This window comes from Alosa sapidissima, chromosome 1, assembly GCF_018492685.1.
Source record: "Alosa sapidissima isolate fAloSap1 chromosome 1, fAloSap1.pri, whole genome shotgun sequence".
Lineage (NCBI taxonomy): Eukaryota > Metazoa > Chordata > Actinopteri > Clupeiformes > Clupeidae > Alosa > Alosa sapidissima.
In genome coordinates, this window is record NC_055957.1 from 13,416,261 (window position 1) to 13,443,853 (window position 27,593).

A 27,593-nucleotide genomic window follows, 5' to 3' on the forward strand; every position below is an offset into this window, starting at 1 on the left:
CCGTGGCATTCAGACACAAAAAGCCCAAACCCAAACCTTTTGTTTAAACACCCCCCCCCCCCCTTCAAAAAAAAAATCAATGAGATCTCAGAGTGCTCAATGAATGGCAGCTATTAGAGGTAATTACAAAGGTAACTAGACTGCAGTCTTCCCTTTCTCAAGGCTCCTGAGCAGTTCAAGTAGGAAAAAGGATTAGACATGCAAAGGATAATAAGAATGCAACCAGCAAAACAATGGGGAAAATAGGGATCGTTGTTTAATGCTGCTGTTTCAAACTTCATTAGATTGAAATGCATCTTTGACCATGGGTTTCTGACAGCATTGACTCAGCATTCTGTATTTCAATGGATACTTGGAATGAAATAAAACGGTCTCTTTTAATGGCCTCTGGCTACAGTTCCTCCTCTTGGCAATAATCTATCAGACACAGCCGTGATGACACTGGCAAACGTGTCTATTCTATGAATACAATTTTAATGGTTCATTCCCTTTACTTCCAATACCGTACATCTCTCAAACACAAGTTAAACTATAACATGCAGTTGTGTAGACATTACCACAGCAGAGCGTAGAAACAAGCTGTGGACAAACTGACCTGCAAGCTTAAATATGAGAGGTGCTTATTGATTGTGAAATCAAGACTCCCAAGTGCACAGGGGGTCGATGCTGAATCAACACATTCATTTGTTTGTTTACACACAAGGCAGCACAAACACAAGCATCAGCAACAACAACAACAACAGCAAGGTTTCATCGCACAAATTACGGACTGAGGTTTCTGGCTGAAGTGATTATGAAACTGCCAGTAGCCTAACTGATTGTGTCACCAATGTGGCCCACCTCCATGTCATGTGAAGTATAAGTATAATTATATATACTCTTTTGATCCTGTGAGGGAAATTTGGTCTCTGCATTCATCCCAATCTGTGAATTAGTGAAACACACACAGCACACAGTGAACACACAGTGAGGAGAAGCACACACTAATCCCGACGCAGTGAGCTGCCTGCAACAACAGCGGCGCTCGGGGAGCAGTGAGGGGTTAGGTGCCTTGCTCAAGGGCACTTCAGCCGTTCCTACTGGTCGGGGTTCGAACCGGCAACCCTCTGGTTACAAGTCCGAAGTGCTAACCAGTTGGCCACGGCTGCCCCCAGCCTATGTCTGCCAGCCGAGGTTTATCATGGAACTGGAGGAAATGCAGCATGATTCACATAAACTTACTGCACAGACATTTCCAAATACAGGACCACAAAAAAGCATGTGTGTATTAAAGATGTAGCCTGTGAATTGGGTTTTCGTTTGACAAAAAAGTTGTTGATATTGTCGCTCAACAGTCAATCAAATCACAGCCTTCCCTTCCACACTCCTGAAGAATGTGTGTTTACTGGCAGAGAGAACATATGATTTGGTCCGAGCAACTATGTTTGTGTTTTTTTGCCAGAACTGTGTACAGACATCAGAGGTTTTTTTTTTACCACAAACATGACAGCTGCATGAAGGGCAAATCACTCAATTTGATAAAAAGGTCTATGAGATTAAAGAAAGGGGAATCACCCCAAAATGAGCAGATTCATTAAGAACATCCAATGAGACCAATACATCATCTTACTCAATTACAAAGAGCCACTGTATATTTTTTGCAGCTGTGCAATTGTGATTGTACATGAAAAGATATGTTAGATGAATTGGAAATGGGACGACACGACTGGTTAGTAACGAACAACACGGTGAAATAATCATGGTCGGTTGATTTCCCGTGGTGGAGCAAATCCGTGATCCTGGCATTGCTATGCACAGACATCATCCTGGTGATTAGAGGAATGTGCGTTGGACGGACTTTAGCTATGCAAGGAGGTGATATTTAATTCATTGCACGCAATCTGTCCAATGTCTCCCGCTCCATAATCATGCCCGTGGCAGAAGAACAACCAGGCCTGGTGATTGAATGGCCAAGATTACTCCATGCCAAGACTCACTTTCTAATGCCATGAATAATGATTGCCATAAGTACTGTACAAACTACAGAGATCTCTCTGATGGATATGTCAAAATATAAAATCCAGATTTTTGTGCTAAATCTTTTATTATTCTTTCTGATTTTGAATCATTACGTTTCCATGCAATATCTAAAATAAGAAACTGATCTGAATAAGAAACTGTTCTGTTGTGATCTGGTTATGAATCGATGATATAGATAAAAAGCATAATAAAACACTTCAAGTGTGTGTGTACTGTATGCGTGTGTTTGTGTGTGTGTGTGTGTGGGTTGTGGTAGGTGCATGGGTAGTTAGATGTGTTTGTACTAAGTGTAAAATATGCATATTATAAAATGAAACACCATTGACAGTTCCCTGGATACACTATGAGCAGGCGTTACTCTCCATTTTCCAATTACTTCAAATTTACACGCAAAGCAAGGCATGGAATGTATAAAGCATCTCATTCTAATTTGGCTGGGATGGTGGGGGTTAATCAGCCTCTAATTAAACAATGGAGAGAAGAATATGCAAGAGCACTCAAGGGGCCAATCGATTCTTTAAATTAGTCAACTCCTGAGAACGCTGTTCTACATTTTAGTGCTGTTTTGGTCTACATCATGAGACTTTCAGTCACTGGATTTACGGTACACGGAAAATGCATTATATTCAGAAGTGAAATTGTGGACATGCTGGAGCTGGAGTTACCCACATGATAATGAAAAATGTCCATTGTATCTATTAAACACTTGCCATTCGCTCATTGTGTACAAGTGGTGTGTACTCATACTCATTTGACAGTGTCAATGTCAACAAAGCCTTTGGCACAAGTGTTGTGCTGGAGACACTCCTGATAACCAGGGTTGGAGTCAGGTCAATCCCAATGTCAGGCAAGTTGGGTATTTTTAGCGAATCGATTTGCCTTCTAAATAGTAGCTTTGTCTCAGGGAGCGAGTGTTCTCTGTGCCTGCATCAATGGCAATAGATTCGTAGGCATCAGGATGACTCCCATTATCTCGGCAGGAATGAGTGACTTTGCAGTCACTTTGATGATCGTGTGCCATTCTCTTCTGAGATGCATAGTGGAGGAGTGCGGGAATGAGCAAGGGCCCTGTGCTATTCACATGGGATCAAATAGCATGATAGGGCTTAGGGAATAGCTTCTGCACTTTATGAGGACCCTCACCTTGTCTAGCGTAATTGTAGATGTTTCAATAGTATCTTTCCTCCTTGTGAGACACGTGGCATGTGGGGAGGGGATGTATTGTTTGCTGTTTTATAGGTAAATAAATCTTTTATTCAAGTGGAAAAGTGACCTTGCAGACTGAGCAGGAAGTGAAATATATCACCACACTTACAGGTTTACTGAATATGACCCCTGCAAATGTAATGAATTCTGTGTGTGTGTGTGTGTGTGTGTGTGTGTGTGTGTGTATGTATGTGGTGTGTGTGTGTGTGTTTGTGTATGCGTGTGTAGGCCTACGCGTGTGTTTAAATCCGAGAGTGGGAGCAGGAGATTTACAGCAAGAGAAAAATATGCAGTGACAAGGTATTCTGACCCTAAGAGCCTGTTAAAGTGCTCTTGAGTACTGGTATACCAGAGGAGAGATAAGTGCTGTTAAAGTACTCTTGAGTACTGGTATACCAGAGGAGAGATAAGTGCTGTTAAAGTGCTCTTGAGAACTGGTATACCAGAGGAGAGATAAGTGCTGTTAAAGTGCTCTTGAGAACTGGTATACCAGAGGAGAGACAAGTGCTGTTAAAGTGCTCTTGAGAACTGGTATACCAGAGGAGAGACAAGTGCTGTTAAAGTACTCTTGAGAACTGGTATACCAGAGGAGAGACAAGTGCTGTTAAAGTGCTCTTGAGAACTGGTATACCAGAGGAGAGACAAGTGCTGTTAAAGTGCTCTTGAGTACTGGTATACCAGAGGAGAGACAAGTGCTGTTAAAGTGCTCTTGAGAACTGGTATACCAGAGGAGAGACAAGTGCTGTTAAAGTGCTCTTGAGAACTGGTATACCAGAGGAGAGATAAGTGCTGTTAAAGTACTCTTGAGAACTGGTATACCAGAGGAGAGACAAGTGCTGTGGCATGTTGCGAATAAAGCTGCACCGTCTTTATAGTTGTTCTAAATACATGTAAATAGCATTGCAATCATGATCTTGACAACTTTTTAGTCTTTTCTTATTTTCAATTCAAGTTGCCGTCTAGCCATAAACCATAAAAAAAATATTTTAGCTGTGACAGAATCATAAACAAAAAATAATTAATATGCAGAAGTATTACAAACTGATCAGATAGAACAATCAAAGAATAATTTGTAATCAGCACATTAACCACAATATTTTAAAAAATCTGATAAAACAGAACGGAACTGACACAGTTTGTTCCACTAAGAGACTGTTTACAACTGACTGAGGAAATAGAAATAACGGTAACACTTTACTTGACGGGTGAGTTCATAACACATTCATAGCAGCTGTCATAAACTGCATATAAAGCATTCATGACTGTTTCATGAGACATGACTCAACATTCATACCAAACCTTTCATGAATGTGGAAGACAGAACGACAAAAATGTGTCAAAATAAAATCCAACAATTGCAAAGCAGCATTGCCGTTTTTGTTCCAAACCTCTTACCTGATCACGTCACATCTGAGTCAATGGGCTACTCCAGTGCCAAAAAGACAGAACATGGTCAAGCAAATAATTTTTGTTTCATAAAAATGTATTTGTTTTATGATACCTTTGCAGATGATTTCTCATCTTTTGCTACTGGGAACGTCAAACCGTTCCAGGTTACACAAATACGGGTCAGCTGAATGTAGGCTAGTTTACCTCCCAGTGTTAAATTCAGTGTTTATGAATACTTCACAACTTGTATAGTAAAGTGACATTCAATGTAGACTTCATAAGATATTCATGAAGTATTTACAAAGGCTGGAGAGAAAAACGGCAATGCTGCTTTGCGATTGTTGGACTTTTATTTTGACAAGTTTGACAAGTTCATCGTTCTGTCTTCCACATTAATAAAAGGTTTGGTATGCATGTTGAGTCATGTCTCATGAAACAGTCATGAATGCTTTATGTGCAGTTTATGATAGCTGCTATGAATGTGTTATGAACTCACCCATCAAGTAAAGTGTTACCGAAACAAGATGTACCGCAGAGCGGTACAAAATATGACCACCGCCCAGTCCAGCACATGTTTTCCACAAAAATAAGTCACGCTGAAAGGCATATATGATTCTAACTGTCTCACTGAAGAGCATTATGCACACTCAATTCTCACTGGTATCTGCTAGACAACAAGTACCAAAACATGATTAGTTCATAGATTTCACATGTAAAATACATTTTATATAACCCCACCCCCATCTTGCCTGTTCATAATTCTGAGAAATTCTTGAATTGTGTGCATGTTTATGTTTATGTTTATGTGTGTGTGGGTGGGTGGGTGGGTGTGTGTGCGTGCATGTGCTTGCCGCTTCGCTGCGCGGCGGTCATAGAAACTAATGGCATTGGATAGATAGCCTATGTAAGGCATGAGGAGTGTGACATCATGGGGATTTGTCTGAGTAATGAATTCCTGTTCATCTGTGAACATCCATGAGATGAAGAACCTGCACCACTCTTGTACGTGTATGATAGCATGACCAACCTGTGTTACAACACAGATGTACTGGTAGAAAAATGCTAATTAAAATGCAAATTAAAGCATTACAGTATTTCAACTAGGAATATGTCACAAACTACACACACAAACAACATACACAGACTAATTATTCAAATACCTTGAGATAATAATATTCTGAGGACTTATTCCATCATGTTCTTTTCTTTTTCTCCTGTAATGGCTTGTGTATGTACAGTAACATTGGTTATATAATCCCATTGTTACTAAGTGAGACATTAAATACAGTGTGGCACAACAACATGTAACAAAAGCTCTGTCCCCTTTGTTGTCCCACCTAAAACCACCTGAAAAAACCCTCCTTAATATATTTAACTTAATGTAGTATGATAGGCATTTCCCTCATTTGTCTTCAAAGAAGAAACATCACCCCAACAGCAGAGGGTGGTATAGATAGGTTTAGCTCCCTTCTATTCCCTTTAACTAACCAGCACACTATAATGTAGTTAATCCCCTGTGGTGACAAAAGTGTCTTTTACTTTATTTTGCAATCTCTTACAAGTGTACATCACTGCCTCTCTCACAAAATGCAAGCAAATGTGTTCCTTGTGTTATCCTTCCGTGCTAAAATACATTCTTTTCTCCTACATAACAACATCTACGGTGCCATATGGCACCCTCAAGAACCTCAAGAAGATTTTATGACACTGTTTTCTTCCAAAACTGGCCTTCTTGCTAAAATACACACATAGCTTGACAAGAGCACCATACGTTGAAGCACTTCTCCAAAAACAAAACCACCATATTAAACCTTGCCTATACCCATTGGATTAGATTTTGGTTTTCAACTCAATTAAGTATCTAGTCATTCCCATCTATATGCCAAATGTATTCCCCTGAAATGTATTTACATTCAACACATTTATTACAGCTGCTGTAGGAAAAGAAAACTGTTGGCAAATGAATATCACGCCCGATCTCCTAGGTGATAATTAAAAAATTCTATGGCTGACAGACAGCCCCAACCTGGGGACACAATTGGCTTAACAGCAGCCTGTTCCTCAGCAGGGGGAGAAGAATAATATGATTATCCTCCCCAAGAATCAATTTAGCTCTCTTTCCTGGGACATGGCTCCCACAAGGAAAGAGCATCCTGATTGTGCAGAGTCCTTGACATCGCTGGAAAACAAAAGCCGCGAGCATTTTCTGAAGGTCCCTCTTTCATGTCCCCTAGATTTACTAGAAAGGGCATGGGAGAGGCTGCGGTCACAACCTTGCTCCTGTGACATAATGGCACCCTTAAAAACCTGTACTACTACAGCTGTCACTCTCCTGTCCCCTTGCACTGTTTCAGGCTCATGAGAGAGAGAGAGAGAGAGAGAGAGAGAGAGAGAAAGAGACAGAAACAGCCTTATTAAGAACAACACATCAGTAGGCCACTGGTGGAGGAGGTATGACTGTCAATCTAAACACAGAGGGTTGGGAAGCACAGCGATTTCCCGAGGGAGCCTCCTACATGCTTTTCCAAATCTGGGGCACATGCTGCCACTGAGACCTATAGGATTAAAGCTGCTGTGTCCAGGACTGTTTTGCAAAAACCAAAAACAGAGAGGTTTATCACCTCTTGAATATTTGATCTATTTAAAAATAAACATACTCAAACAAACAAATAGAATCTGAACTCAAACTTTTGACTGCGTGATTAGAATGACTTCAGGAGTATTCGTTATTCTCCCCTTGCACTCTTTGGTCTGTCTCCTAATTTTAAGCGGCCAGCTTGTTTTTCCATTTGTATTTGTGATGGTTGGGGATTGTGAATTGATGGGTAGGGTGGAGGAATATTGTTGAAAATAAAAATGCTTGTTGCATGAGTGCATTTCCGTGACCACAGACAATTTCTAAAGGATGTAATTTCTATCTGACTTGCAATGTAAACCCCAGGTTTTTCTTATTTATTTTGGCTGACATATCTGGTGGCCTCCCCGAACCTCGTGACATGAAATAAATAGGCTGATAATGAGTGTGTCCGATGCGTATGCACAGCCTGTGGTGCTGGAGGGGTGAGAGTGGAGTGGAGGATACAAAGGGATTAGAGCGGAGAACGAGTGTGCCACGCTTCTAAAATCGCTAATGAAAGGAGATGTGCATCTCTCCATTTCTCACTTCTCACTTCCATTACCTCCCCTTCCTCCTCCTGCTCCTCTTCCTCCTCCTGCCGTTCCTTTCGCACTTACGAGGGCACCCTTCTCTGTGAGCAAGATGAGGCAGCATAGCGATAAGCAGGAAACCATCACTGATTGCCCAAACCAGCTTGCTATTGTTCAAAAGTATGAAGCTGGTGCTATTCCTCCTCATTACTGAAAAGTCTCCCAGTGCCTCCTCTAATTCCACCTCCATTCCCTCGTTTTCTATTCTTTTCTTTTTTTCTGTTCTTTTTTTTGGTGCTTGTATCTGGCATTACTCATTTTTATTACCGGCACTTTGGCCTAGACCGGGATGACCTGCTGGGGGTTTTTAAAGCCTCTTTGCCAAATGTAAATGCCTTCCTCAATTATAAAAGAAAAAGTTCACTTTTTGTTCTGGTGACAGAATAGTACGCAAACTTTCTCTTCAGACTCATTTGAAACTGAATCCCACACCTAAAGTTGTAGAACTGTGACCATCTGAGGTGCTTTGCAGTAAGTTGGCATATCTGAAACAAGTACTCCCATCAATGTACTGTATGTGCTAAGAGAACTACACATCTCGTAGGTTCCAAAGTATGTAAGTATGTCACACAGACCTTGTGGCATACTGTAGTCAAGAATGAGCATCATCACTCAACTAACACAGACACAACACACAGTTATACCAAATATCATTTGTGAAGTATTACATTTCAGTTTTGTCTTCAACTCTGAAGTGAAAGTGAGCCAGTTGTCCATCTTCATTTCTTATAATGATAGCTTGAAAAATGATCAATAGAATAAATCGTTTTGTCTTTGAATGCAAATGAGAAACCTCTACATCTTTATTTACTTGCATGTACAAATGCTATCTCAGTAGTAGACTTCCACTCTGCTTTCCAGTATGTCAGCACAATCAAATCATCTATAAAAGTCAACATTGATCTCATAAAACTTCACCATTTGTCTAGTGGGGGAAATTGCTAACATTTACCCTGTGACATTTGAGAAATCAATAACCTCCCTCTTATGTCTCAAAAAGCTGAATAACAAGCTGCACATGTTGTACCACGTGCAGACTCACTCAACGGCAACTCACTGCTTTGAAGGCCTGTATAAAACTTCTCTAGCTTCCAACAAATGTGTCATAGCCTTACACAGACGTAATGGAAGCCATCTTCCGTTGTGTCTTCAGTTGTGTGCTTTGACAGCCTCCCAGTTGTTCCAATTAACATTAATGGGAGAACATGCTAATCGCCCTACCACATTAGAAAAGCATCCTCACAGACATCCGTGACCGGCACTAACGGCTCCCCACCCCTCCTCTCCCAGTCTATCATTACCATCTGAGCTCCGGCATTCAGAGGCCGAGACTTTTCATCGCCGCCAGACAAAGAGGCCCAATGTAGCCTAGCCAAGTTTAATAAACATCTCTTATGTGGCCGAGTGTGTTCGCAGCAGTATTGAATAGGCGGCGGCTCCACTGGTTTCATGCACAGAGCCACGGTATTTAGACTTCCTCTGTCTGTAACTGGAGACAGCGCTGGAGTTGTTGGTCACACATAGCCCACTTGTGTAGTGTATGAGAGATACTCTTAAATGTGCCTAGCTGGTGGCGTGGGGGTGTGTTGGAGTGCATGAACAACCCCCCCCCCCCTTCCCCCACCCCAATCTAATAATGTCTTGGTGATTCCTGTTGGGGTTTTTTCAGTGAATATATTCCATCTGATTATTCTAGGTTTAGCCCAGCCAGGACAAGCAGACGCCTCACAATCAAAATGATTTGCCCATGCTTATTCAGTACCATGGACAGCAACTTACAGACCGTGCCTATTAAGGCAGACCCTCCTCAAAGTGATTGAATGGATTTTGTTCTATTCCAGGAAAAGGGAAGAGTGCCTTTGTTTGGTTGTATATTGCTGCAATGCAGTGACTGAATATCTTTTGTACAGATATTATTTAATGTGGATGCCTTTCGTAGAATCACTCTAAAATGTAATGATATGAATAAGAAATCCACTTGTCCGAGGTGACATAAAATGTGAAATGTGAAATGTGCTTTTACAGGGATATGTTGCTCCATTATGCAAAATATAATTTACTGTGCTAATTAGTTTCTTTCATAAAGTGCACTGAAAATAACAGCAATGTATTTCAGATAATTACAGATTGCATATTAGTTACAGACTTGCCATGAAATCAGACTTACCTAAGCAATTACACCTTGATATCTGGACAACGGAATCCTGCAAGGAAAAAAAGATAGTTAAAGGCACACTATGCACGATTTTCATCTTTCTGAAGCCAATTTGGTGGTAAACAAACTTGTAATAGGTAAATTGTTCATCTAGCATAGCTATACAGCATAGATGTAGCAAGTCCCTACGGAGAAAAACAGCCATGCAGAGAGTGCCGCCCTGCCAAAACTCACGAGAATCTGAAACCTTGTCAGTAGATATAGTCCTTTGGAGAGTTAGTTTTTGTACCTTACCTTAGTACCTTAGTTTTTGCCTGTTGTTAATCCTTCACCTCCACAACAAAAGCATTTGCATTGTGTACAGAGGGGATAAGTCGCGAGAAGTTTGCTATTTACAATAGCAGAATAACATATAAATACATTGCGACTCTAGAGGGAGCTAAACTCGGCAAAAATACCTAAACCTGCATACCGTAGCATACCTTTAAAATGGAATATAAAATTCCATATATTCCATTTTCATTTCCAATGAAATCTACCAAAAAGCTGAATATTCTAACATGAATGCTCTTTCCTTTCTTTTCCAGTATAGCTAAGTTGTTGACAACAGAAGCCCCATTTGTTATATGCTCTAGCTAAGGATGAAAAATGCTGAAATATTAGTTTGTTCAGCCTAAAATGTATAAATAGCATAGCAACAGTTATGGGTGTCCTTTTTGGGCACAGGCCAAAACTACAATGAAGATAAAGTTCATTTGTTTATGGAGTGCAAGCCATCTATCAAAAACTCTTTCTGAATATGTGCAGGACATGGAGGGTTGGAGGTGGGTAGATGTGTGGTGGGATAGAATTTTGCTTTTGAGAATTGAGTTTTCCTTCACAAAAGAAAAAATCTCTGTTAATGTGACTTAATAAACCCCCTTGTCATGCAAAGGCATGGTGATTCAGTTGCCCACAAATCATTTCCATTTTTTTCCTAACCCAAACCACCAAACTTCCTGATGGATCTAGTAGAAGAGAGAGAGTTCACCGGAGCGACAAAGATGTGGAATTTAAGTATTTTTGTTATTATTTAAGGTCTCAACATAAGTCTTGACTCTGATGAAGACGTGGCACACGTCAAAACGTTAGTCCTTATGTTGAGACCTTAAATAATAAAAAAATACTTAAATTCCACATCTTTGTTGCTCCGGTGAACTCTCTCTCTTCTACTGGATTCGGTACTCTCCCGTTGATGCGCTAGATGTGACCCGTAGTAGCGCAGAGGTACTGTACATTTGTTTTCTTCCTGATCCTCTCCCGTTGATGCGCTAGATGTGACCCGTAGTAGCGCAGAGGTACATTTGTTTTCTTCCTGATGGATCTCTTGGGGTCTCTACTAGGCAAATTGAGAAGCTATTTGTGTTTTAGGTGACGGCAAAAATATCTCTCAACTCATAGTTTCCAGAAATATTTTCCAATTAAACTACATTCATGAGCAAGGGTAACAGTGCCAACCTGGTATTACGCCTTACTTCAGACATTGCTGCAGTGGGTTGATAAACACAGACAAAAAGGTAGACTATAGCAGATTCTGATAAATGCCAAGAAGCCATTTTATGTCGAAGTGACGCCAAGTACACATGTGAATATGATTTTCTTCCAGAAAATGAATAATAATGTGTTGAAGTAAATCCACAAATTAATTTTTCATAACAAACACTTCCTTTTGAAACACATCAAACACACTCATTAACTTCCCATCCAAGATCTACTCTGAAAACAACCTTTTCTGGTTAGAAAATGTGATATCCCACAATGACTTCATTTCTCTGCTAGAGAAAATTCAGCAGCTGAACTTATTTTAGGATCCATGGACAGATTACCACAAAGGAGCCTTTTTTCCATAAAAAAGAAAGTTCTAGATGTAAAGTCATTCTCATTCAGTCATGACACTTCAATCTGTACCCAGCTGAGAGGCATCATCTCAGGTCTGTTTTGTGACTCCTTTTTTTTTCTTCTAGCCTCCATATGTTCTTTTTTCTTAGAAAACCCAAAACAACCATCACAATTAAACAAGCCTTAACGTCCACTATCCTTGTTTCCTTGTGTTTAAAGCCAAATCTCTACACAGTCAATGGTGGACAAATTAACAAACTCCTTGAACCAATAAATCAGCTTTAAATATTGTTGGGCTGGGGGTGGGGTACCTCCTGCTTGCTCAGCACTTTGCCCTGAAGCACATGAGGCACTGAGAAAGTCAATACAGTGTGCCTGAACCAGGAACCAAAGCCCACACAGCACACTCGAGCAGCCGGCCCAGTGGTCACACAGCTAAGTCATACGTTTGGTCGAGAAGCCCGAAACCGTCCTCTGTGAAAACAATTAAAATTAATTTTGTTGGTATTGATCTGAGATAAGGTTTAAAATTAGAGATTGATCTATGGACTGACTGAGATTGATGCTCTTTAGTGTCAGAGGGCATGGGTATTTTGCTCAATACAGAATGTTTTAGAGATAGCTACTTAAGATGAAGGAGATAATAGCTTGAGTCTTATCAGTTTGATTGCTGCCAGACGTAGTGTAAGTATATACCCAACAGAAAAAAAAAAAATATATATATGATCTAAATAAGTATTTAATCAGAGAGGTAGTTTGAGCCTTAAATAAACAAAAGAGAGTCGGACAGAGTGGAAGAGAGCTAGAGAATTTAGGCCAATTTGAATACCCATTGAATGTAGTGATTTGAAAAACAGGAGATCAATAAATTGTACATTAAAGAGGAAGGCAACCCTGAAGCTAAAGACACGGAGATCTATACATATTGCATTAGTTCTCTTTGATGACAGTTATGGGCTTCAATGGTTAATATCATGTAGTGGGGGGGGCGGGGGTACGAGCTATTGACATGACCTTTAAAACAAGGCTTTCATTACAAATGGACTGACACATATGTGAAGAAATTATCCCTCTTGACATTTCCATTCAGAGAGCTCACCCACGTCTGTCATCGTTCATGAGTTATACCTTAACTATTTTGATGTGTTCCCTGAAACACTCATAGGCTGTCATACATTCATATGGTTGGTCTGGCCATTTAATACAATGAGGAAAATCATCATAAATCTGCTTTAATTTTTCAATTTAATTTCATTTAGTTTAGCGTTTGCTACAGTATATTCACAGCTGGGAAACATATTCCATATTACTAGCATTACCAACATCTATGTTCACCATCTATGTACAGTACCAAAAAGCTTTGATAGTTTTGCTATGCTTTTCACCACTGTTTAATTCTATAGCAATGCCATATGCCAGACTGTTGTGGTTGGCCTGAGGTGTGAACTTAGATTCAGGAACTAAATGTGTGACCTGACAGATTCAGGCACCACACAGCCCTTCTCCTGCGCCATTACTCTGGGGGAGAAAGAGTGATAAAATATCACATATTCTGTGCTGTGTCCTAATCATATATACAGCATGCTATTGCAAGGGCAACTAATGACTTTTGCTGCAAAGTTTGAGGCGACGCAGGGCTGTAAATGGCATTCAGAGTGTACTAAAATACTGTCATTTGCTCTGATGAGGTTTTAATGATCCAAAACTGCTTTCTAGCCGATTATCCTCTGGCCACCAGCATGCCGTGAGCACCAGACAATAGCTGCCATATCTGAGGTATTAATCCAACAGTATTTCACACAGGGACCTGAGTTGGAGTGGAGGGGAGGAGCCAGTGTCAGCCTGGTGGCACGGTCCCGTTCAGGATGAAGGAGTTGGAAGCAACGCATAGCCATGCCTCTGTCAGCGCTCACCTCTACTTGCACGTTCATGCCTCTCGCTGGGTCTTTGGCCGCACAGATAAGTATTGACTTGGGTGGGGTCCTAACCCATTTGTCTGGTTCACTACCACTGTTATTCGACAGCCGTTTGAGTGCACAGGGCTGGGATCTCTTCCGCCATTGATCCCCCCTTTCTTTTGTTTATAGGGAGTTCCCATTTAAAAGGGTGCAATGCCTCACCATAAAAGTGAGGAATGCTAGCAATCAGCCCAGAATCATGTGCCATCTTTTGGTGTGGTTTATTGTTGCACAAAGGTCAGTACTTGGTATGCAATCTGTTCTGAGTTTGATACCAATGAGGCTTGTGGGTGAAATTAAATCAATGGGTTGCCTTCACTGAGAAGCATGCTGGTTGCATAGATTTTAAAAACGTGCGTTTCAATTTCAAAGCACCAAAGAGTAAGTTTTTCATTTTGTTTCCTTCTTGTACTTGTGAAGTTTAGCCATGATGATAGCCCATCAAAGTTAACATGCAAATCAAGCCATTTTATGAAGCAACTAAGAAATGTACATATTTGAGGATAACATTATGTGATATATATGATATAATATATGTGATATATGATATAAGACTACAATTTAAACCACAGAATCTGCTTCCACTGAATTTGACTGGCTAGTGAGATGATGTAAATGGTCTGTTCTATGAATAAACAATGACCTACATGAACCGGGGAGGGGGAAATGTCACGGTCATATGAAGGTTGTTGTGGAACTGACACATTGAGGCTGCCATTGAACTGGATGAAAGATGTATATTCAACAAACAACAAGAGGAATGTGATCATGGCATGGATGAAAGCATGGCACGGTGGCATTATCCATTCATAAATGAACATGGCTGGAATAAAAAGATCCAATAAACAATAAAGCAGCATTTTTTAAAATCCAGATTCCAGTCATGTATAGTAGTGTATTGAAAATGATTTAAATGTAAAGCAACATTATGCTGCTTTGCAGTGAAATTTTTAGTGTCCACACAATCCACAATCCGCTGTAATGAAATGAAAAGCCTTGGACAAAAAAGCAGAGAAGCAATGACATGAAAGCAGCTCTCACAGCAGGCTTTTGCTGCAGAACACAAATAAACCAAACACAGTATGGCTCATTCAATATAATCCATAGGACTCCTCAAACAAAAATAATACAATTCTAAGTATTAAAACTAGGACTGAACTCTTCCGGATGTAGCATCACATTTTCAGTTGCTCTATAAATCTGTAACCAAGCCCAATTTTGCTACAAAATATTTATTAAGTGGAATCACTCTTCCAAAAATACTTAATGAGAAGACTTGCATCCTTCATTAATCTCAGTCAATTTAAAAATGTGAAAACATAAACAACCCTCAAAGTCTGATCCATAGCAACTAAGCGCTCCGCAGCGGAGGAATCTCACTTAAGTGAGCTAGAGGGAAGTTTGATGTAGTGTTGCTGGGGAGAGCAAAGAAATGATTTATTGTGAAGCCATAAACTGGATTTGGGTGTGTGTGTGTGTGTGTGTGTGTGTGTGTGTGTGTGTGTGTGTGTGTGTGTGTTTCTGTGTGTGTGTCTGTGTGTGTGTGTGTGTGTGTTGGGGGGGGGTATTGTAGGAGGAGGGAATGGAAGAGTGCTTTATAGTGCAGTATTGTGGTCGCAGTCCCTCCCATTATGGAAGTACAATAGCCGAGTGGTGTGCACAGCTGATTAAGAATGGACCAAGGGTAAAAAGAGCATGAGAGAATTTAATAAATCCTGTGTTCCTTGGGCAAAACTGGCACATTTTGCATAACCTGAATGGCATCCCTCTGAAGGGGGGGGGGGGGGGGGGGGGGGGGGGGGGAGAGAAAGGAAGAAAGAGAAGAGAAACTACTGTAGCAAATCCACCTCTGTTGCATAATCCGCAGGTACTCCATCATAGGACAGACACGTATCAGGTTCTCTCTTTTGAAATTCAGGACAAAGTCTCTCAGCACATTCCTTTGACAGCTCATATCTCAGTAGGAGGAGTTGGGTAAAAACGGTGTTCCAGCCCTTTTGCAGATGAAAGGCATCAGCAGGAGAGGAATAAACAAGAGTCTAAAATGGATTTTTCAAATAAGGTTGAGGAAACCATGCTAGAAACTCAAGTGCACCACAACCAGGTAGTGCTATGGTTAGACAGCTGATATCATGACAACATAAAAACATGGCCTTCCAACATCTGTGAGGACAAACAAATGTACCATATACCAAGTACAAAACATATCGTATAGGAGCAGAGTATTATATCATTTTACTTTATAGGCAGACACGGTTGTTTATGTAATTACACTAGTTTTCCAGGCACAACAACAAATTTAATGATGAAAATGAGGGTTCTTGTTACATGGCCAAATGAGTCCTGCAGCTCTACAGACGTGTGGTGCAGCAGGCGTCTGAGCTCAGTATTTACACCACGGACTCCTTTGTCATCCTTGGTCGCCACTGACCTCGTGCTGTTCCGCGCCTGTGAGCACTGTCTTTATTTCCGAGCAGGAGAAAGGGCTCTGCACTCTCCAGTCGCACCCGTAACCTTGGTTTACATTAATGTGTCCCCCAACTGGACAGGCAGCCACTATCCCATTCTCTTCTCCGAACTAACGCTTTCACGGAGTTTAGCGTCCTACTACTCTTCCAACATGAACACGGCACATGCGGCACATACGGGCAGCTAGTCTTTGAAAAGGGAGACTTAGTGGGACTTCAACTTCTGCCTCAGCTTACACATACACGTACTGTACATTTTGAGCCACAAAGTTGTTGCACATTGCAAGACCATTGAATGGAAATATCCTTGAGGTGACTATAAAGGGACCATGAAAGACCAAACACAAGGCTACTTAGTGTGGCTCTGATACCATACAGCAACTCTATATACAGTATATACTGTTTGTCTTATATTTCTCCCAACTTCTTTCTCCCAACTGCTTGATCTAGTTGTGGCATGCTGTGGTCCACATGGTCAGTCATCTTTGCTGTGTTGTGCATCTTCTCCTCTGCCCCTCAGCTAACACCCCCTCCTCCCTCAAACACACACACACACACACACACACACACACACACACACACATAGGCGAGACTCGGCCTAATAGCATCGAGGCGTTAGCTCATTTAAACTGGAGTGATGGCTTCTCCTCTGCCAGCAAAACACAAGTGACAGTGCAAAGAACTCCGACTTCTTCCTGCCCCTGTGAAATATGCACACAGGGTAAAATATGTTCATTCGGGCAGAGTGACCTCCACAACGACGCCCGACAATGCCTAGAAAAACAGGCTAATCAGCATATAAATTACCATGTTATGAAGAATATATTAAAAACCTGAGTCCATTATATTAATTGGCCCGCTTTTATGAGGCACAGAAACAGGCTGTGAAGAATGATATGCTACAGCATGAATAAAGCTGCCGACTAATACACCACATATCAGAACAACTGGTCCCTTTTTGTTTATGGCGACCTCATAATTAATCACTGGTACTGTACGTTGGTGTAGGAGCTTATACGGTAAGTGCAGCCAAAATGTCACGAATACGGGATCTTATTCAACCAAGGTTCAACCTCTGCAAGCTTTCTCAATTAAATACAAAACCAGCCAGGGGCGTCTGGAAGATTATGTTAGAAATTATATGAAAGTGATATTTCTTTTTGTCATCTCTTTTTTTTGTTTGTGACTTTAGGGAGTGGTGTGATGTAGCCCTGTCACAAGCTGGCTTTGCGGGACTCAGGAGTGAATTATAATACTTCATTAACATTAATCTCGTCGGATCACTAATATGCCCTTGCTTGCCTGTATCACACGTAGGTGAAAAAAATCCACTTTCAGCAGCCATCATTTGTGGGCAGGGTTTAACCTCATTAACCTTGAAAGAATTTACCTGGCTGGATTCTATCACTTCAAAGCAGCAGCAAGAAGATGATGGTGGCACTGGGGAGCCACGTGCTATGGAATAATGCTGTTGTCATTTACATAGAGACTGGCTGTAAACAACGACGCAAAGATGCATACTGTAGTTTAACAGTTATAGCTCTACCACCAGACACCATTAGGCACTCACTTGGAAGGCTTAAACAGATTTACAATCACTGTTTCGCAACAATAGCCGCTGACTAACTGTGCACCAATGTGAATACTGGATGCATGTTTTCAAGCACACGGACTTGACAAATAAACACTATGCTGTGTGTGTAGGTGCTTTTATTTATTATGGCGCAGGAAGATGGCCATCATAAACAGCTCTCACAAACAGTTTTAAAAAAATAGCCACCAGTTATACGGACTGAGCATGCAAAAACTCCCTTGGTAAAGTCATCTTTAATGCCACACAAACAGAAAAAAAAAACTCTCTCTCTCTCTTGAAAGCCTCCCACGCAATTAACAAAGCAAATTTCACACTTCTCTGTGCCATTAATCATTCTGCAGCCCCCCCCCCCCCCCCCCCCCCCAACACACCTCAACAACATAACAACATCAACTCCCACAACGTCTGCTCAGAAGGGCTTTTTTAACACTTAATCACATACTCATAAAAAATGCTTTCTGTTATACCATATCAACATAGCTGAAAACCATGGCTCTCCCTTCTCTGTCTCTCTCTCCAAGCAAAGTAAAAAGCAAAGCTTTTAGGAGAGGCCTCTGCCTGAATGCCGCTTTTGTTGCGTTATTTGTGGAGACGCCAAAGGGATTCGAAAGGCCTCCCAAGTGACCCGGCTGCGAGTTCATGAAAGTGTGGACACAGATGAAAGCCAGGCACAACACCTGGACAGACAGGGACAGGGGTGTTCGGACACTGTCATAGTTAAAAGGGATGGAGGGGTGCAGTGCAGGAGTACGAGGCAGGAGAGGGGCTGGCAGCAGATGTGGGAGCTGAAAGCAGTCCCCAAAGAGAGTCCTGGTGTCTCAGGTGGCGAGCCAGCCAGGCAGGGTCATTTCAGCCAGCCAGCTGCAGCCAGTGCAAACCCTTCGACTGCTCCCCCCAAACCCACAGAGATGAGAGGGAGCTCACATACCCGAGCCAGCCCAGCCCACATCCCAAAGGAAGGCAGCCCTTGCCCTGGGGTTCCGGGAAGATGGACACACTTGGAAGGAGATGTGAGGGCCTTGCAGGGGGAAGAAATAATGGCAGGAGGCTTCTCCATGACGGTGCAAAAGTTTCAGCTGCTTGGCATCCAGCGCTTGCCAGCAGTCAGGAAGGGAGAAAGAAAGTGACAGGCGAGAATTAGGATTCAGTGGCGGGAGCCGTGACTTGGCTCATTTTATAGGCTAGCAATGTTTTATTATATCTGAAATGGCATAGGACTGCACTGTGTACCATGCATGAGAGGGTTGTTTATTTATTCAATTAAACTGGGTACATTTAGAGTAGTTGCCTTGTGCAGTCAGTCAGATACCAAAAGTTAGGACATAATGAATAAAATTAACTTGGCCAAATCCACAATAGTTGGAAATTAGAAAATGGTTTTCTAAAAATGTTTAACTTTTTTAAAATCATCCTTTAATCATCCTTTAATTTACAGAAGCAGATGAAAATATAACTCTTCTGACATTTCAAATTCTTTAAAAGATGAAGCAACATCGTCAGCTCTGGCAGAGAAACACTGCAGCATTGTAATCATTTTCTTCCAGGACAGAGACACACACAGAAGCTGAAGACAGAGTAACCGGGGTTGCAAGATTGACCTGTTGAACACCGCATTTCTCTAAGGGAGCTGACATCAGCCACTGAACAACTATTAAGCCACACTGGAATAAACCAGGCAGGGAGCATCCTTCATTTCTATGGCTGGACCTTAGTCACGGCAAACGGCCACAAAATGATCCTCTCATATGATTCCAAATGAGGGCTAACAATGGAGCAACAAAGACATTTTTTCCTTCTCGAGACTGCAACCCAACCGTGAGAAAGAGACTTGTGTCAAACAGGTCAAATATACTGTATATGACCGTATAATTGAATAACTGAAGGTCGACAGCATGCTGACACTAGATAGCCCGACTCAGGTGAGTCCTTCGTCCACCCGGCATTAGGTGTAGGAGCAGGTGGGAAGCTTCAGGCTCTGCTGCCGCACTGTACCATCATTGTTGCCCAGCCAGCAGGGAGACGGACTGGGCACTCAATTAGTCCCACTGGCCTGGAGGCCCAGGGTCGGAGCCAGCTGGACAGGCCACTTGGCACTGCTGCCGCCATTACATGATTTGGCTGCACGTCGCATTCATTCTCATTCAGGTTATAACACAGTCGGATTCGCTACTACTCTGGAGGTTCGGGGTGAGAGTGTTGGGGAATCTTGTCTATTATGTAGCCGCTTTCGGCAGCAGCAGTAGCAGCTACAGACGTTGGCAGTTTGCATGGGAAAACGGCGTGCGGGGAGGTAAGTGGTGTAAGTCGGCTGTTGTGCTCCCGCTGCCGCTGGCTGGCGTCGTGTTAAGTGCGCGGAGCAGGGCTTAATTTGCAGGGTTGGAGTGGCAGCCCAACGTGAGCAGTGGACCTGAGAGGCCCTCTCCACCTACACCACCCTTCATCTCAGCCTGGCGCCAGTCACCATGGCAACGACATTGACTGGGGCACAGGGTTGGGGGGGGGGGAGGAAAGCAGGGTCATTTAGGAGGGGGAGTCTGTGTGGGGAGGAGGGGGAGTCTGTAACAGAGTTAAAACATTGCAGGCAAAAAAATTAAGAGAAAAAAGGACTACTTATACAGGTCATGACATCCCTGGTTGGCTTTGTCACGGAGGGCTGCAGCTCTTGAGCCATGCCCGGTATTCTGCCCAGCCCTCTGACTAATGACAACTGAAATTTATGCAAGGCGGTAATTTCAGTTTTGTCCATTTCCATTTCCCCAATGAAAATTAAATCCCATCAAACATTGCCTCTCCTCTGTTCGCATTGGGTCAATAAGATGGCAATTTCAAACATGCTAAAATGGGCCTTTTTAGTGTGACATTAATTCTTATGGCATTCCGAGGAAGATGAAGCCATAAAGTCCAATTATTGTAGCCACTGTTGTAATATCTATATCAAGTTATGGGGGAAATAAGTAATATGGTGGAGATATTGCACTAAATTCCTCATTTATTGCAATGACCTTGCAACATCTAAATCCAATTTACCACGACTAATTACAACAAAAATAGTGTGCAGAAACATGAATGCCTGTAGTCTAAATGAGGCAACATTATTTAATTTTCTGGTACATATAAACCATCTGTCCAACCATTACCAGCTGATTATGTAAAAGTAAGATTGCAAAAACTGTATAACACTCTTACATGCTATGACATATCATATTGCATGATATGACTTATGACATGCAGAATCATATTGCAACTTTTGTTTCAAAGTTCTTTTTAAGTTTCTATGACAGAGATGCCAAGTAATGAGTACAATTCTTACAGTAATAACAGCTATAAGGGCACTTTACCTCTACATCAGCCAAATAACTGGCATTAATTATATCTTAAGTCAAAGAGTTGCCTACAGAAAACTGCCTGTGTATGTTTGTGACTTTTGGACCATCATTATTATGCACTAAAATCTTCTTTCACAAACCACTGGTCTTAGCAATTCAATAGTGTCAGTGGAAAGCAAGCCACAAAGAAACTCTTATTCCTCTCTCTTGTCAACATATCCTTTAAAAGTATTCAAGGTTTGTTCCAGGGCTCGGCCATGATAGATCACAAATATTGATTTGTTTCATCTATGTCAGGGACATCCATGGTCAGGACAAATTTTTTTTTGAAGATTTGAAGAAAATCTCAAACTGAAGAAGAAAGAGCTGGAATTGACCTTGATGCACTTGATGTTTCATTTTATTTTATGAAAACCCACAGGGGAATTATTGATCTCTAAATCATCAGCTCTTGCAATGAGAATACCCTGGAGATAGCTACCAATAGGACAATCTGCCTGCTACTTGTTCCTCAAAAGCTCTTTCTTCCCCCTCCTGGCACATACTGTAATTGACAGAAATGGCCCAGTGAACAAGGGGGTTGTTGTTGTTTGTTTGTTTTTCTTCTCCGTTTCTTTTCTTTTTTTTTTAATAAGGTTGGCACCAAACACATAGGGTAATGGCCCAAAAAAATGTGGAAATGCTCAAACAACAAGTGAGAAGAGACTCAAAGTGACAAGGTCCAGGCCTTCAAAGAGGAGTATCAGATTCTACTATGCCAGGTGAAAATTCTCCTGTTCCTGGCACAAGATCATAGCAATGCCTCGACAACTGATTTGGGGTTTTGGTTATTTTTGGCAGTTGATATTGTTTCAGCAGGTCAAGCCAGAGATAGTTGCCTGACTCACTTTGACAGGCAGATGCTTTAGAAAATGGGATGCGAATCACTGATATGCAAATAGAGGATTTATTCTTTTTCATAGTCAGCATTTAGGATGAGGATGTCTGCTAGAGTATTCATGACAGAATGTCATCAGTGACAAAGATTACAGTCTTTTCTTTAACCACCAAGAGTGAGTAAAAGACTGTTGTATATCTCAAAAGGAGAACCAATGCTGAAGCTATAGACTAATGTGAAAACGCTGAAAATATTTGTTTTACAAAGTCCACAATTATATCCTCAATTATGTAGATATATGTGATGCCAAATATTTTAGTTAAGACTGCAATTCTAATAACTTAACAGTAAAGTACTAACATAATTTAATTAAAAACAGTCCAACAGTGTTTCATTGAAACGATGGAAAGGCAATTATTATATCCAAGAAGGCACAGAAAACAGATGACTTAGGATCACAGCTAGGAACAAAGACAACATGCTATTTTAAAGTAGTGTCATCCATAACTGACAGTTATGGTCTTTGAGGGCATTCCTATTTTTATGCCAGTTTATATCTGTGTTGAGCAATGTCATGATTAATTGACAGTGATAGTTTGCTATGGGTCCCTCTGAGAATTCAGTACATTGCTTTGACTTTTGCTCAGCATTTTCCATAGTGTCTGTGTAGAGGGTGGGGTGGGAGGGGATTGACACTGTCAATGTTTCACACACACACACACACACACACACACACACACACACACACACACACACACACACACACACACAGAAACACACCGCACAAACAAAACTGTGGCTGGAATAGGAGGCTGTGTGATAATTCCAATGCACGTGGAGATCAATAATTTTCATAAAACAAAGACTTGTGCTTCTGTCTGGTCTAACCAGAGCACAGAGGGGAATTACAGACACATTTGCCCAAGGTTAACCTTTTGATGTGCCTTTTGAATGAACGCTTGATAAGGTGCCATGTCTCTGAGTCAACTCTCCATTCATGCGAAGGCCAGGGAGGGGGGTGGAGGGTTAGGGAGGTGCAACCATCGGGTTGACAATAACTATGCATGTGATCCTACATGCCATAGTCACAGTGCAATTCCAGCCAATTTCAAGCATGAGTGCCCTGGTAAGATTCATGCTTTCCCCTTTTTAAATATTCCCGGAAAACATTTATCTAATCCTTTTCATGGCTCCTTGCCTTTGAATCTCTTGAAACATTTTCTCAGCCAGATAAAAATGGCTGACTATGTGTAACGTTGCTACTTTGGTTAGTTTAGGGCCAGTGTGAGCTATCCCTATATTTGGCCCAACTAGGACCAATGACCTGACGAAAAAACTGTTCCTGCTATCGAGCTGTTAGCTTCACAGTTCTGCCTTAAAATCCACCCAAAAGATGCTGCCCATTTCACGAGACAGTGGAAAGTTGTAGTTGAAGTATAATGGAGGCACTTATGACCTATGAATATAATATATAATATGTATATAATATATATATAATATGAATATAATGGAAACCGAAGTGGCAGTCTGATTTTCGATTGGAATAACAGAATAACAGTTATAAACAGACAGATTGCTAAAATTGTTATGAACTGGAATATGAGTTCATTTAGACAGCAATCCAGAAATGTTTTGAATTGAAATATGTTGAGATCTGATTGATGAGTGTGGATCATGACATGCACCTGTCTATAGCCTGCCAGTGTCATGTTTGCAGCGTATTGAGCAAAGCTGTGACAAATAGCCAAGAATCATTGGAGTTGATCATCGCATTATGCCAACAACCATATTGTTTTAGCACTGAACTCTACCCGATAGTGAAAACACAGGAGAGTCAGGCTTTTTAAAAAAAATGAATTATGAACTCTGCTGTTTTGTCCAAGTAAATGGTATTTGCGAGCACGCTTACTGGTTTTGGTATTAAACTTTTTAATGTTCTCACTTCACTGCCTCACTCTGTCAACCCCAATTTAAATAATCAAAGGATGATTGTGTTAAAGCCAAACTATGCCATTCCCTAAGAATGGCACCAGTCAGTTCCATAGCTGCTTCCTGTCTTATCATTGCTAACAAATTTACAGACAGCATTCTGCCCTTCAGCATGATGATGAAAGGCATCTTTCAAAAATAAAATAATTTGTCCTCATTCAGATATCATCATCCAATATTTAATAAGAACATGCACTTTAAAAAAAAGTATTTTCTTTACCGCACAAGAAATAAAAATGATCTGAATAAATGAGATCTCATCTGTTTGTGACATTGCATAGAAACCTATGCCTAAGGACTAAATTATGGCTAGCATAATTATGTTGTTTTATGGGTTAAAGGAAAACAAAACCCTTATTGTTTGGTGTCCGGGATTATACAGTGTGGGTCTCCCTGATTTTGGCTTTCTTTGGAATTTTGGTTAAGGGACTTAATCTTACATTTTTTTTTTTTTTTTTAAACTTGAACTAGCTGAGAGCTTGGAATATTCCACTGAGTGGGGTCAGAGCTTGGGTTGGCCGCAAACAAGGTAAGCTGATGTCCTCTCTTTCAACATTCTAACATTAGCTTCATACACACACTTTCACGTCCTCGCACGCTCAGGTTACCCAGAATCCCTAGACATGAGTACAATATATATTCATAGCATTTCTGTGATTGCTTAAGAATAGGCCAAACTGCACACGACAAGGCCTAATTAAGATAGATAGTGAGTACACAATTTTCTGTTCTTGTAGTAGTTGGGATTTGTAACTGTATAATATTGGAAAGCACAAAGGCATTTTATCCATGTGCTTTTTGAAGCACAATGTCATGGTGCATCCATGAGTTTATTTACCACATCCTGGTCACTGTATTTCCCAGGCCAAAACCTGTCTCACTACAGTACACAGAGTCAATACGCAGTGAGGTCAGGCGAATATCAAGGAAATACAACTTTATCTGTCTCTCTAGTATACCTGACAGAATAAATCATTCATGCAATCTATATTCAAGGATCTGAACTACAGTAATCCATATCTCCACATTTCTTGGAGTACACTATTTCCTATTAATAAGAACCATATTCTTTTCAAAGTCGTTCATGAATGGAACTTTTGACATTTTTGCAAAATTGGCAACTAAAGGCTTTTTGCACATGCTTGGTGCTCCCAGCCCCACAAAACAGAGTTGTTTAGTGACATACACACACACACACACACACACACACACAAACACTGCAGGATGAAGAATAGCTCACTTGTGAGCTTGAGAAAAAAGGCGGACAGACCCACATAATGAGAAATATTAATTCAGATCAGGGATATTGTGCCTGGCTGACAAGAGAAGAGCTTTTTCACAGGCAGAGAGAAATGCTGCCTGCACCCAATGAGTCAGTAAACACAAACGATGTGTATTACTTGTACTTGGTGCCATATTATCCCTCTATTTAGCCAGATTCAGCTAAACAGCACAGGCCGTATTTCATGAATAAGAAATGTATAGCATGATGCGTAAAACTAAATGGCCTACTGGATAAAGTGACTTAGCACTGATGGGTTAACTCCAGTCAAACGCAATCACAGACGACTACCTGCTGTTATGGGTTGACTTTATTCCTTCTAACATTAGAGGCAGTGGGCAAGCACCCTATTGATTTCCATGTGCCCATCCATGCATGAAAAATAAACCAGAACAGTGTCCAGGACAACTGTTGCAACAAGGCAGAATGTGTGATGACTGCCACCACACAGGAGAAAAAAACGCCACTCTACACTCTCTTCAGAATGTGTTCTCAAGTCAAAGGCAAATTTCTGGGTAAATAAGAGTGGCCTTCAAGTGCCACCAGCTATTTAAATATTACTAGAGTCAACACTGGTATGGAAGCTTCTGCCTCAGCTGGGGATCAGTGATGTGCACCTGTTCCCTTCAGGATAACAACTTTGATTCACAGCAAGGCAATCAAATTGAAATGCGGTGGACGGACACTTGGTCATGAGTCCCATAACGAGCATGAAAAAGCAGGAACAGGTAAAGCTGAGGAGACTTTCTTTCTTCCCAACTACAAAAGCGGAGTGGTGAAATATTGGCAGCCAAACGCAACTATGTGGGAGTCTTCCTCCATCTGCCTGCACAGATGGGTAGAAGGAGAGGCTGAAAAAAAAACATGAAGCAGACACACAACTACAAACACTGGGTCAGGGAGAAATAATAAGACATAAAATAATAAGGAAAAATGTGTTCGCCAAATGCCTTCAAGCAAATGAAAGCCTCCATGACGTGCCTCGTTTCAGGAAACTGAGGTATACCCTTTCGATCCCAGCCATCAATTCACAGGATGGGAAACGGGGAAAGAGGTTTCAACAATATTGTGGAATATCAATGTGTCCAACCGCAGCCTAACTGGAATTGACTGCATGTTCATTTCACAAATTGCAATTATCTGATTGGCCTACTGCTTCGGGGCGTCCAGGAAGCAGCGATAGAGAGCTGGATGATGGGCACCCAGGACTTGAGGTTAGACGGCCTGGGGTTTTCTCAGCGGGGGGAATCAATGATGTTTGTTTAATTATTGGGCAAATTTAATCAGCACCACTGTAATTACTACCACTGACCCGTAGTCATTGGAAAATCTTCGCATCAGTATACTTAAGTCTGAAATAATAAATACTTGTTGTTCACCAGACAACACTTACACAAGATAGAGCTCACTGCTGTACTGTTCTGTCAAACTAAGGGCATTTGCTCACAGGACTGCCATTTTTTGTCCTTTAACAGTATGGATTTGAGAGCCTGTGATTGGCCCCGGCAAAAGTCACTGAGCATCTCACTACTGGAGGACGTGTTAAAGGGTGGATTACCGACCATAATTGAAATAGGAGTTATCAAAGGGATTTGCTTAATATAGTCGAGAGGTATGTCTGTACATACAGATATGGCAGGCTGGTGCGCATACTCCTGTTTAAACGGGATAACGGACATTTCTACTGATTGAAGTCAAATTTGCGTGTGGGAAGGGTATTATGCGAGCGATAGTAGGTTTTCTGATTGTGGACAGATGGAATGATCACTGGAGCAAAAAATGATCGTGCCACTTAATCACTCGCCAATTAAAGCCTACTTTGCTTACAACACACCTAATTGATTGAAATAACTGGCCTTTTTAAGGCACTATGGTTTGTTGTGCTGTTCTGCGCCACATATACCAAGTAAGAGGGACTTTGTAAACAGGTTGCTCCAGGGTGGGTGTCTCCTCCTGTTAAAACAACAGCAGTGCCAGGCAAGCCACTGGGGCTCGGCAAATGAACTTAACACCTCGGCTTCTCTCCGAGGCTCCGCGTGGATCAAAGGTCTTCGGCAAACATGTCAGTATTCGCAAGCCTGGCATTTAAGTCTGACCCATGCAGGGAGAGAGCCTGCAGACAGACCCTTTGAGCAGCTCCCATGGGTGGACCCGAGCATAAAAAAAAGAAACGTCTCCAACCTGTATAGTAATAAGAAAAGCCTTTTTCATGTCGGCACTGAAACAGTGAGAGCTCGCTAGCGTT

At 41.4% G+C, this 27,593-nt stretch overlaps 1 protein-coding gene across 3 annotated transcripts in view; it reads right to left on the minus strand.

Moving 5' to 3' along the window:
- Positions 1-27,593, minus strand: part of tnr (tenascin R (restrictin, janusin)) — a 109,802-nt gene that overhangs the window by 77,914 nt on the left and 4,295 nt on the right. For 2 of the 3 annotated variants that reach the window (XM_042104785.1, XM_042104792.1), the window contains exon 2: positions 9,989-10,025. The exons of the other annotated variant lie outside the window; for it this stretch is intronic. The gene's annotated coding sequence lies outside the window, so the exon portion shown is untranslated. The remainder of the gene's footprint in view (positions 1-9,988; positions 10,026-27,593) is intronic. 3 annotated transcript variants of the gene reach the window in all.